This window comes from Notothenia coriiceps, unplaced genomic scaffold (assembly GCF_000735185.1).
Source record: "Notothenia coriiceps isolate Sejong01 unplaced genomic scaffold, NC01 NC01_scaffold00036553, whole genome shotgun sequence".
NCBI lineage: Eukaryota > Metazoa > Chordata > Actinopteri > Perciformes > Nototheniidae > Notothenia > Notothenia coriiceps.
This window is the reverse complement of record NW_011369254.1, coordinates 24,847-37,485: the sequence shown is the minus strand read 5'-3', so window position 1 is coordinate 37,485 and position 12,639 is coordinate 24,847. Positions and strand designations below refer to the sequence as shown.

Here is a 12,639-nt window from a genome sequence, read left to right as displayed (position 1 = left end):
CACGGTGGGTTGCCATGTCAAATCTGACCAGCCTCTCTCTCGATAGACCTTTTAACTAGCTTACAGAGAGTTAATCCACATATTGGGGGGGCTGACGTAAACATTCTGGGAACACTGAAGATAGCCCCAACATCTGGAGACACTGAATCACCTGTCTGTGGTGCTTAGAAGCCAGCGTTCTCACAGTCATAAAACCCTCTGTGACCGATAATAAAACTGGTAATATCAAACAAACCTTAAGACAGATAACAGACTCAGGGTTGGTCGTAAACGTCGACACACAGAAAAGGTTAGACTCCTAGGAGTAAGACAGAATTAATCCCCAACAAAAGCTACATTAACTAATCCAACTACTAACTTTGTACATTTAAATAATATTGAATTCCCAAAGCCATCCTTTATTCACCTTAAACTTGACTTTTTTATGACGACAGTGCAGAGGTGAATTCAAGAAATGACTTCCACATGCACACAGTCGTGCTGCTGCTTGTCGATGGTGATGACTCGGTTTTTGGTATCTGCCCCATGAATTTCAGTTTGATACTTCAAACTGACTTCCCTGTTTTGCACTAACAGCAACACTTGCAGAATAAAAAACAGGTAATGAAACGCCCCAGCAGTGCAATATGTTTACTGTGATGTGTGCTCCGCCACTCTTCAGCTTTCATTTTCTCACTTACTAACATAATAGTGGTTGGGTCCGGCTTTTTTCCTTTGCATGTACTGTATATGAACTGGCTTAACTGAAACCACCATATATAATGTAGCTTGATATATTTACACATACATTGATGGCAAGTCTCTTCTGCTTGTTTACTGGGTTAAATACTCTGTTGATACTGTGGCTCAGCACATTGAGGCAGATGGAGGTCTTAAAGTGCAGCCAGTCAGGCACATTTGGCACCCCTCCATGCATGCACCTGCTTGCAATCTTGTTATGTGTGTATTCAGTATACAGTATTCCCCATCACATTTATTCAAACATATACACCTGCTCCAGTATGCCTGAAATAACTTGAGGGTTAAGTGCCTTGCTCAGGGGCTAGTAATGGTAATGGCCATATGTGCAAGCCCACGCACCAATATCTGTGCATGGAGCGCATTTCCATCTAAACCACTTAACAGATCAAATGAGCCATTATAAATGTAGGATTGAATATCCCTCGGAAACTATATCACAGCAAGCACTTTGGCTATCATATTTAAAATTTAAAAAATACAAAGCACCACGGTCTGTTTAGAAAAGACAATAAAAGATGCAGTCCTGAGAGTTGCTTTTGTTGTTATTTTGAGCAACAAAGTTTTCTTGTTTTTTCTCTTTCCTTCCTCATATTCCACACAGAATACGCTCTCTCTTTGATTAGCTGGGTGCCTTGGTACACTACAGTAATTAGGCTGTCAGTCAATGCCAGATGGCTGGTGGCTATAAGATGTGAAAGTCGCCTGGAAAGTTTCCAGATGAATCTTCTGTATAGTTTTGTTGTTAAAGGGCCACAAATGAATACGGTTTAAGAATGCAACTTCTAAATACTTAAAACTGAAGATTATAACTGCACACACCTGACTACCGGCATACTGTGCTGTTCATGTATTTAATATTTCAGCATAATGGTAGAATAAAAGGTTTCATTATTTATTTGACTAGTCTGAGCTCCTATGTGTTAAATCTGAACACATTCATCACATTGATATTTATTAAGATTCTTCATCCCCTTCTGTAGTAACTTTGTTCAGTCCTAATCAGTTATTTGTTTAAGTTAACCTTTGTCTAGCATTGCACCGGTTTTGCTTTCAACTAAACAGATGTCTTTTTATCTTTTTCTAAAATAGATTGTGTTCGAGGGAATTCGAGGCCCGAGTTTCGAGGGGGATATTGCCATTGACGACGTGTCTATCACCATCGGGAAGTGCAAGCAGGACACTGTATCCAGCGCAGGTAAGACAGGTAAGATAGAAATAAACACCCAGAGAAACAAAGAGAAGCATCTCTGATAACTGCCCCCAATACCATTTTTTTTTTTTTAAAGTCAGCAAACTTAGCTAAAAAGGTGAAAAATAGCTCAATTAAACTGATTGGAACATAATGGATTGTAATGAAAATAAATAAATCTGAGGGCAGTATAGAAGGTAATTGTTATAGAAATATAATTTTCAAGGACCATGAGACACTAAACCGCTTCTTAAGTGGTTGAGAGGTGTGGGAATATGGTGCAGAGAGAAAATGTTGTCAGTGTGGGTGCTGTGTGATGACAAGTGGACACCAGCATGGAGGCGATTTGAAAGCCTTGTCATCAAATGCGGTCCCTCCTCTGCTCCATCCTAGTTTCACACAACACTAACCTGCTACCTCGTCCACACGCACTTTTAATATATCCCGTTACTTTCCCTCTTCCATTTTGCTAGCCATCTACCCTTTTATTACCCAAACCTCTGCACTTTTCCGTTTAGAGATAAAGTGTGTAGTGGTATGGATTAAGAGGAAAAGAGCATGAGTGGAGAATAAGTGAGACAGGAGAGTCTGTGAAGGAAAGAGTGACACCCCTGGATCGTAATGGCTAGACATCGTTCCACCAGGAGTATTTTTCTCCGTAAACTGACCACAATTGGCCCGACGTGCCTCCAGCTGACATGCTTGACAAGCCAAACCGAGCTGTCTGCCCATAAATAAAATACCAGAATACTATTTTGCTACTTATAAATACTGTTTGTGATGGTCGACTCTGCCTGTAGGGTGAAGCAGAGAGAAGCACAAGTGAGTTACAGGGAATCAGTGCATGTCTGCAATCGAGTCAAGGCATACGTAAATAGCCTTAAGGATAGGGGTGTAGAGAGGAGACGGACATGGTGAAAAGGTCAAAGATGAAGAGTGACCAAAACGATGTGTACGTGTGAGTGCTTGTGTGTCTACATGTGTTATGTTGTCTGTGAGAGAGAGAGAGAGTGTGAGAAAGAGAGAGAGAGAGGTTTGAGAACTAAAGGACGAAAGAGAATATTAAACTAAAACCTGCCAGCAGTTTAGCTACAGTAAGAGCTGCCCTCTGCCAGGAAAGACTTGCATACAAAAACACAGGCACTTATTGAACACTCACACAGACACACACACGCGCATACACATCATTAAATACTCATAATAGCCTTCATTGCATTCTTTACAGACAAGCACACTGACAGCTTGTTGGCACTGTTCTGTTATCGCACACTGCAATTGTTGTTAGGTGAAATGGGGACGCGTAGAAACTGTTAAACTGAGTAATAATCAATTATGTATTTTACACAACTTGTATTTTAACCATCGTTTAGTCAATTAATTTCTCATCTTGGAATTACTCACTGTGTACAGAACTCACAGTAACAGTGAAGAATGTTTAACTTGTAACTAAACGTACTACTTTGAATTAAATCATGGCAATTGTATTCATGTAGCCCAACATGACATATCACACAAGTAGCTTCACTTTAGGGGGTCCACTGACACCCTCAATAAGCATAAGAAAAAACTCCCAAAATATCTTGAAATGTGGGAAAAAGGGAAAAGCATCAGGTAGAGCAAAAGAGGGGGGACCAACTTCCAGGAAGGAGAGGCATGCAATATGTCTTATATGTATGTCTTAAGCGAGAATGTATGCATGCAACCTAAGGTGAGAATCCACATGGTTTTGTTAATTTTCTTATTTTTGCTACAAAGAAAACATTAGAGCCAAGGAAAAAAAGCAATACTGGAAAAAGAAATGAGTAAATTATTAAAATCCTGCTTCGCTAACCCCCAGTTGTGAGATGTCTATGAAGTCTGCATATGTGTGTGATCTTGCTGTTAAGACACTGGCGGATGAAGTGAATAATGGATGAAGGTGTAAACAGGAAGAGGAAAGCTCTTGAGCTCTCCAAGTGTGCGCCTGTGTCCTGCAGGTTTTGTTCAGGCACAGAGACACAGTGCAGACAGATGGGTAATTATCAGGCAGGCGATTGGAGTAACACAAATGCATCTGTCTTGAGCCCACCATGGAAGTTGTGCGGTACGATGAGGATTAGAGTACGGATTAAACTCATCTCATGTTATGCACAATGAAATCATAGGAATATGACTCACTCTTTACTTGCTTTAATTACGCACAATATGAAATATCAAACATTATAGGAAATGCCATTTTAACATGGACAATGTGGGTATGAACCAGGCTGTCATCAGAGGCTGCCTTCGTAGGATTCACAGGTGTTTAGAAGTATAGATACATGTATGTAGTAGACAGACAGACAGACAGACAGACAGACAGACAGACAGACAGACAGACAGACAGAGAGACAGACAGACAGACAGACAGACAACAGACAGACAGACAGAGAGACAGACAGACAGACAGACAGACAGACAGACAGACAGACAGACAGACAGACAGACAGACAGACAGACAGACAGACAGACAGACAGACAGACAGACAGACAGACAGACAGACAGACAGACAGACAGACAGACAGACAGATAGAAAGTGGCTGATTTAATGACAAATGGCTTAAATCACGACTGCACNNNNGGACAGACAGACAGACAGACAGACAGACAGACAGATAGAAAGTGGCTGATTTAATGACAAATAGCTTAAATCACGACTGCACGGTGAGGCAGAGCTTTTGAATACACAATTAAAATGCAGCGCATAACATCAATGAAAGCTTTGAACGGCAATCTGTCATATGGATAGGTGTGTGTGTGTGTGTGTGTGTGTGTGTGTGTGTGTGTGTGTGTGTGTGTGTGTGTGTGTGTGTGTGTGTGTGTGTGTGTGTGTGAGAGAGAGTGTATGACATCAAACTATGAAACTTTTCTGCTGCTCCCTGCATCTCACAGGATGTGGAGGGAGAGTAGGTGATCCTGGTAGCATCACCCAGCTCATACATCACATAGTGTCACACAGATACTCTCACACACTGCATACACACTCAATATACCATATACGTTCATCCACCCGCAAGTGCTTTTTAGTAATATAATCTCACATTGCATGGACACACTTAAACTGCAGGTCAACTATATGTATGCATAGGGGAATGTTGTCGTACTATCCCCCTCAAATGAAGGATGATTGCCTCTGACATGTTTGGTGCTACTCGGCCTGTATAAATCACCTGGCTCAGTTGTGTATTCAGAGTGTATGAGGTGGAAGGTGAGCACATGTTAATGTATGGTATGTACATGTGATCAGCTACGTTTTTTATTAGGAAGTAGCTCAGCATGACGGACAGACATTGACCAGTTTTGGTAGACATTTAAGTTGTTTTTCTACCTGTGATAGTTTGGATATTTCAAGCTCAACAGCAACAAGATGCAGGTTTAGAGGCTAAGATTAGTGGGAGTGGATACATTGCCTATTCACTGTCTCTACTATATGGCCACAACATACTGTACACACATGGCAATATAACATTCAATATAAATCCATTTTCTTTTAAAACCCATTTGAATTCCATGACAGAACAAAAGATGTATTATCTCTAGCGCTTTCATACAATGAGTGAAATAAGACGTCCTGCTTCTTCTTGTGTAGAGAGACGAGAGAGATAATGGGGGGAAGGGCTGAGCAAGGAAAGAAAAACAGAAAGACAGGGAGGTGTAAAACATCATGTTCAACTTCGATCTGTTGCCCGCAAACTATACCATGTCAATGTGTGTGTGTGTGTGTGTGTGTGTGTGTGTGTGTGTGTGTGTGTGTGTGTGTGTGTGTGTGTGTGTGTGTGTGTGTGTGTGTGTGTGTGTGTGTGTGTGTGTGTGTGTGTGTGTGTGTGTGTGTGTGTGTGTGTTGCATACGGATCAAAGCTTTATTATAAATATCGATTTTCTGCCTGGAGGACGGACCCTTGATATGAAATCACATTGATCTTTTTAATTCAATGCCTACTTTATATTTATGAAACTCTGTCTTTGAGCAGCATGCTTGTGTAATTTGTTACTGCATTTTTATAATGCCGTGCAAACAAGGGGGAGGACATAGTGTGTAGTAAAAGACCAGAAGAAGTGTGTTCTTCTGTTCTATTGTGTGTGGAACAGTACCATTTTAACCAAGTAAAATACATCAGAAATCTTGGATGAATAATATGTGCAACTTGCAGTTAAAAGCTTCTGCCAATAAAAGCACACCTCATTAAAGATGAGTGTACTGCATCTTCTACGGAAACCTGCACAACAACAATCACAAAGAAAACATCCATCACACATTGGTGATGATGACATCAATTGAAACTTATTTTTCTCTTTATAATCTCAAAGTTGAAACTCGATGGTGCTTCTCTCTGTTTCTCTGACTTGTTTACTTACCCCCGCCCCCCCTTTCTTGGTTCTTGGTCTGTCCCTTTTTTTGGTTCATAACAGAGATCCATTTTGCTACAACCCTGCTTTCCACATTGGTAACAGCAGGGTTTGGTAATGTTCAAACGATGCTTCTTGTTACCAAGCTTTAAACTCTCTGCCTCACCAGGGCCTTGTCTTGCCTCAGCAGTGAGCCAGACAGGCTTAAAGACGGCCTCAGGCTAAAGCAATACAACATGAACGTATCTACTTAGCAGGTGTTTAATCTAATGTCAAGGTTAGCCTGTTATTTATAAAATGCAGTTTACAAGGCATAAAGAAAATATTTGTAACAGTTGCCCCTTCTATCCGATTTGTGCTCTAAACATTGCATTTCGGAAGAGAAGAACAACATTGTATTACTTATACAACTATTTGTTTTTACTGTGAGGCTATAAGTACAGACTAAAACGAAATAGATTTTTTATACTTAATGTCCTCATATTCAATTGAATGTGATTGCATGTCTTACTTTGAGCTATTTAAGTGAATACGCTTTTGACACGCTATCTGTCATAAAGAAATCACTATAAGCAAGAGAGTGAAAAGCACTTATGATCGGTGGCGTGTAATTATTATTACAGCACTGGTGGAGAATGTGTCATCTCTACCTGTCTATGAACTTTGCTATACAACCTTTTAAAGTCACGGACAGACAGACAGCAGAACCTGGAAACAAGGGGCCTGTAAGTATTTGATTTATGATAACTGTTCTGTTCTTTTTTGCCTGTGTCCATAGTTCTGATTGGTGGATCCCGCTCACTCCCATTGGCCAGGTGGCTGACCTTCGGCCTCTCCTGCTTCCTGTTGCTACTCTACAGATGATGATCACTTCCTGCGACACCCCCCGTCTGTAGTGACAGACACTGCCCTGACTCACGCTCTTATACTTCTCTCTCTACCCTTCTCCCTGTCCTTTCCTCCACATACATGTCTCCTTAACTCTCCTTTTCCACTCTATGTGTTCCTATCCTTTGTGCATCCATGTCAGCCTTCTTGCATAGATAGAGTCTTTGTCTAGTTTCTCCTCCTCTGCTTTCTTTGAACCTTTCCCCCCAGACACTCAGTAAACCAACTGCTGTGCCTACTGTATTTAAGGTGAACATACTTAATGATATTTGACGGTTACAATTCACCTTCCCTCCTTTGTCTCTCTATTAATCTGATTAGAATAACTTTACCCATGTCAGCGTGTCACTTCCTCACCTTTACCTCTCCTTCATCCACCCTTTTATCATCCATACATGTTCCCTTTCATGTATCTCCCCCTCCCTCAAACCGCAATCCTCAACGGCCCCTCCCACCCTATTCCCCCAGACACACCAAAGTGTCGGACGCTCTACCAAAGATGACAAAGGACCTGAGGGAATAAAACGAAGGAACAGGATTCCAGGAAGGAAGTGTAAGAGAGAGAAAAAGAGGGTTAAACCGTTCTTCTTCTTCACAAGACTGTCTCCCATCGGTCCCAAACTCTGGGACGTTGGGAGCTAACGAATGATAAAGGGACGGACTAAAAGAAAGAAACTGATGATTGAATGAATACATAAATGAATGCTGAGAAAAGGACGAGCCAGAAACAGAGGAAATAGAAGTGTGCTCCTGGTAGCCTCTCTGCTTGCCCTCCGCTTGCCACAAGAGACGAACCTCAGCGCGGATTATACGTGTACATTTATCTCTATATATGTATTAAATATAACAAAGTTTAAACTTAAACACAACTAGGACAGTGGAGGACTTTACAAAGTGAAATTAAAGAAGCACAATGTTTATACAACCTCTGCTGTACCTTTGGGTTTTATTCTACTTATTATGTGATGTTGCAATTTGTCAGACCTATTCAATGTTTTTGATATTTTGCTTTTTGTTGTTCTTTGGTTCATGGCGTAACGAAGGGTCAAAGGGAACGGGTAATAAAGTATTATATTAATATTTATGAGAAGAAGAGAAGATGATTCGTGATCGAGAACCAGAATTGAGCACGAGGAGGGGAAAAGCAAAGTTGACCCAAGCCAACTGGAATGGAAACCTCAACTTGAATTGGCACGTACTGAACACACACACACACACACACACACACACACACACACACACACTTTTTTCCTTGCTGACATCACAGCCAGGCCCTCAGCTCACCCTCTGCCTCAAAACATGTCTCCTCTATGGATGAAACAAAAAGAAAACCACAGTTGATAGATACAACCTTCACGTTTCTGCGCCCTAACCATGAACTCCGCATCACTGGACATCATTACTGGTCATGTCCGGATTGACGAGCCACAACTGAAAAGCAGGACATGTTATTTCTCATGAAATGGAAAACAAGGTGTCGTCGAAGAGGGCCACAAAGAGCGTTCAGTTGAATATTTCTATCTCCACAGGTAATTGAATGTTATGTATGAATTTCCCATGCAGTGAAAAAAACTGTCAGATTGTTAGCAGCAAGGATTGCATATCAGATTTTCTGTTTTGTTTAATTAATGTCTGTAGTTTAAACTGTTTTTCATAATAACATAAATATGATGGTTCAAGTTAAGCAATACTCATATCGATAGATCTGAATACAAACCTTTATGATTGCATTTGAGATGGCAGTTCAGAAGGGAAGGGATTTTTTTCTAAATACAATTGTAGTCATCATTCATAAAGTTCAATAAAGAAGCTGTAGCTATTGTAATCATATCGATAGTATGTTTTCAATGTTCTCCATTACGCTTGAACCTATCTCAAGAAAGCTCCAAATTCACATGTTACGCTTTTGCAGTAAGTGATCTACTTGTTATGCTGATCTTCTTCATTACCATGTACATCACATGTGAATCAATCATGAACACCATATGTACTTTTGTCTATGTTATTTCAAATTGATTTGATCACTTTTGTGGTTGCTTTTTCTTAATTGTGGTTGTTACAAATTGTATTGTTGGCTTTACAATCATAAGTAGTGCAGAACATACATAAATGACGTGCCTAATAGATTGTTCCACTTTGGTGTGAGTAGCAATTTCTTTGTTAAGCTGGCACTGCTGGCTGCTGTACAGTATGAGTATAACATCATACTGTATCAATGACAACTCAGTCACTCCATGCTGCGTAAGGCATGTTGGATTAACCTGTGAAGCTCTGTGTCAGTGGTGTATTATATGAACTTGGGAGCCCTCTGAAACCTGCAGACTCTCAATAATCCTGTACATTAGCTCCATCTCCATTTACTGTACATCTCATGGCAGGTTGCAACTGAATGTTACAACCACTCCATTTGAGTGACATGCTTTCCTGTCAATGTAGCTTTGTCATGCTGCAATCGTAGACTGTAAATGTATGCTGAAAATATTTTAAACCTTTTAAAATATTTCCCACGCACATCAAGACAAAACAGGTGTATGTTTTTAGGTATTTATTACAACAACTCAATGTTCACCTTCCTAAATGGCTAAGGGATAAGGATGTTGTATTTAAATGAGCTTAAGTTTAACTTTTAGAAATGTCATGAAGCATTAATGTGCATGGCATTTTCATTGTGCTTACTGTCAAAGTGTTCTTCATATTTCCTCATATTTCAATGGCAGTGGTAACAGAGACTAATTACTTCTGTCATTTTTGCATTTTGACATGCGACAGCTGCGAATTAACTGACAGAATACTGTGGAAACCTCAGATGTATTGTCTGAAACATTGTTATATTTTCAAAATGAAAAGAAACACACTTTGAGGGGCAACTTTAAGCTCAAGTTCAAAGTGAAAGAAGACATTTATTCATTTCACCTACCCTGAGATCACAATATCAAGGCATGACATACAGATGTGCAGATAATCTGACCAATATGTTATTATCATTATGTTGCCTGGTGAAGCAACACATGGTCACTTTACCAATGGTTTATCTCAAGTTGGGAAACTAACTGTTACTGTATTCATCTACTCCGATATAATGTTTTTTTTTTGCACAAATGAATCATCAAAATGCTTCTATACTGGCACACTACAGTCCACTCTGAGGCATCACAAGCACTGCGTATTTCCCAGGTGATGACTGCCCAAAGGGAAGTTTAAAGATAATCAAGCAATCATCCTTTTTTGGGTTTTGATATCAAGCATTTAAATGCTTTAGAAATTGCCATTACATAATATTTAGAGTGTAAGCACACCTGTAGCAACACTAACATTTGCCCATGTGGTATCTAGGATACATACAATATGAGGCTTTCATATATCATATATCTAAAATCATCGCATATAGTTCAATTGACATTATTATTTCAGTACAAAATAATCATGTGCTTCGTTTGTTTAAAAAAAAAACATCTGTCAATAAAATAAAAATGAACAGCAATGAAAAGCTTCTGTCAATGATAATATTATCTGTCCGGGGGTAAAATGCTTTAGTAGCAAACAAACATCTTAAACATGCGGATCGTCATGCAGTGCTGAAACTAAGAGCAATGAGATGTGTAGCACAGCTGTTAGTTAGCATGCAACAGACATGTAATACATCTGGATTGGAGAAGAGGTTCAAGGTATATCAAAACATATCTGTGTTACCATATTGAATCCAAGTCAACTTCACAAAAATAATTTCCTGTGGCTTTTAACCAGCATACATAGTGTGATGGAACAACACTTACTGTATGCTGGTTAGGTTGAAAGCACCTACAGATTGTACATGATTTTACTTCTAGTTTGTAATTGTGTTATAAAGTCAGACCAAAGACAAGACAACTAGCTAAAAGTGTATCACATGAATTAGTGCTGGAAATGAACAGATTCATTTTCTCTTTTCTGGTAGATAACACAATGCATCTACTTCAAATCTCAAGAGAAGTGTTTTCCAAAATGTAACATCTAAAGGGTATTTATATTCCTTATAAGGAATACACTTGTTTGAGTCATTTACATTAGAGCAACTTTTCCACTTCCTGTACGTGCTCATCATCTGTTTACTGAGCCCCAGTAGAGTTACACTTTTATGACAAACTGACTGTTAATTATCCACTTACTGTTTACCATCTGTACTATCTTCAACTGATTCGAGTTGACGTCCAAGAGACTGTACGGACCTACTCAGCCTCTATTCCCTCCTTGACTGCAAAAGCTGCCAAAACAGAGAGGAACAGTTTGGCAATAGAACCACGTTTCCTTCTGGCAACACAAATACATAAAGGTAGATGTTCAATAGTGATTTTTCTGGTTTGTGGGAAATAAGATGATGTGAAACAATCAGCGTCTGAGTGCTGGCAACAGTCCTGGCTTCCCTGTTATGTTACGTAATCTCATGAGTGTTTTGCGCCCCTGTTTTACAGACTGCAATGACCTTGTTCACAAAACGCTGCGTGTGACCCTTGCCCTGTCTTCCCAAAAACAGGTGAAAAGCAAAACATTTCAAAATATGTGTTGGATTGATATTGTTTTGTAAACTTCTCCTTCTGATCAAAGTCTGGGACAAAAAAAGTTATTGACTTCTAGAGGACTTTTTTGACACATGACAGTGTGGTATTTCAACAAGCAGCTTCTGAATGATGAGCCTTAATACCTTATATAAGACTTTTTTAGGCCTCACCTGAATATTGTAATTCACTGTGACAAGCATTGTCTTCGCATTAAGTACGTTTTGGGAATCAGTGCATGAGTCACAGTAGTTGTCCACATGCTGAGTGCCAGGTCGACAGCATAGCCTTCATCGGTCTGTGTTTCAATCCATTTTTGGAACAGAAGATTTGAAATGCACCTTTAATGTGTAAAAAAGGGAGAGGGGTATCAAACAGTGCCGGGTGTTGTATATTGCTGTCATGTACTAAAGTATTTTAGAGGAAAATATATTTGAAATATGATTCTGAAAGGTATAAATAAACGTCAATGAAACACAAAAGGTTAAGGTATTATTGTTTGTTGCTGCAATTGCTCTTGTGTGAAAAGGGAATGATATGTTTGGGTATTACCCAAGTTCCTTCTCTGGCTAGATAAATGAAAAGATCGATAACACTCTTATGTCTGTACAATAAATAAAAAACAACAGCCGGACGCCAGCTAGTTTAAATTAGCTGTAATCAACACTTGAAGCAAATGAAACAGCTAGTTAGACTCTGTCCTTGGGTATCATAATCTGCCAAACAGCACATCTAAACCCTAGTAGTACACACATTATTATTCAATTCAAAAACTGGGGAATAGATATGAAAAGTTACTGTTTTACGAAGGTTATGCTATTTCTTGCTTACTTGCCGTATCTTCCTGTAGTTTTGTTGCCAGAAATTGCCATGCAACGTTTGTCCCAAGTAATGAATAGTCCGGCATATTAACTTCTTAAAAC

At 39.5% G+C, this 12,639-nt stretch overlaps 1 long non-coding RNA gene across 3 annotated transcripts in view; it reads left to right on the top strand.

Annotated features, from left to right (window-relative positions):
• The window catches only part of LOC104964074 (uncharacterized), a 35,688-nt gene extending 23,554 nt beyond the window's left edge, over window positions 1-12,134 (top strand). Inside the window, exons 2-4 of one of the 3 annotated variants that reach the window (XR_800377.1) lie at window positions 1,831-1,936; window positions 7,075-11,493; window positions 11,633-12,134. This is a non-coding gene — a long non-coding RNA (uncharacterized lncRNA). Of the gene's footprint in view, window positions 1-1,830; window positions 1,946-7,074 lie in introns of all 3 variants that reach the window. The other 2 variants (XR_800375.1, XR_800376.1) reach the window with 2 other exon arrangements.
• Window positions 12,135-12,639: the final 505 nt, after the last annotated feature.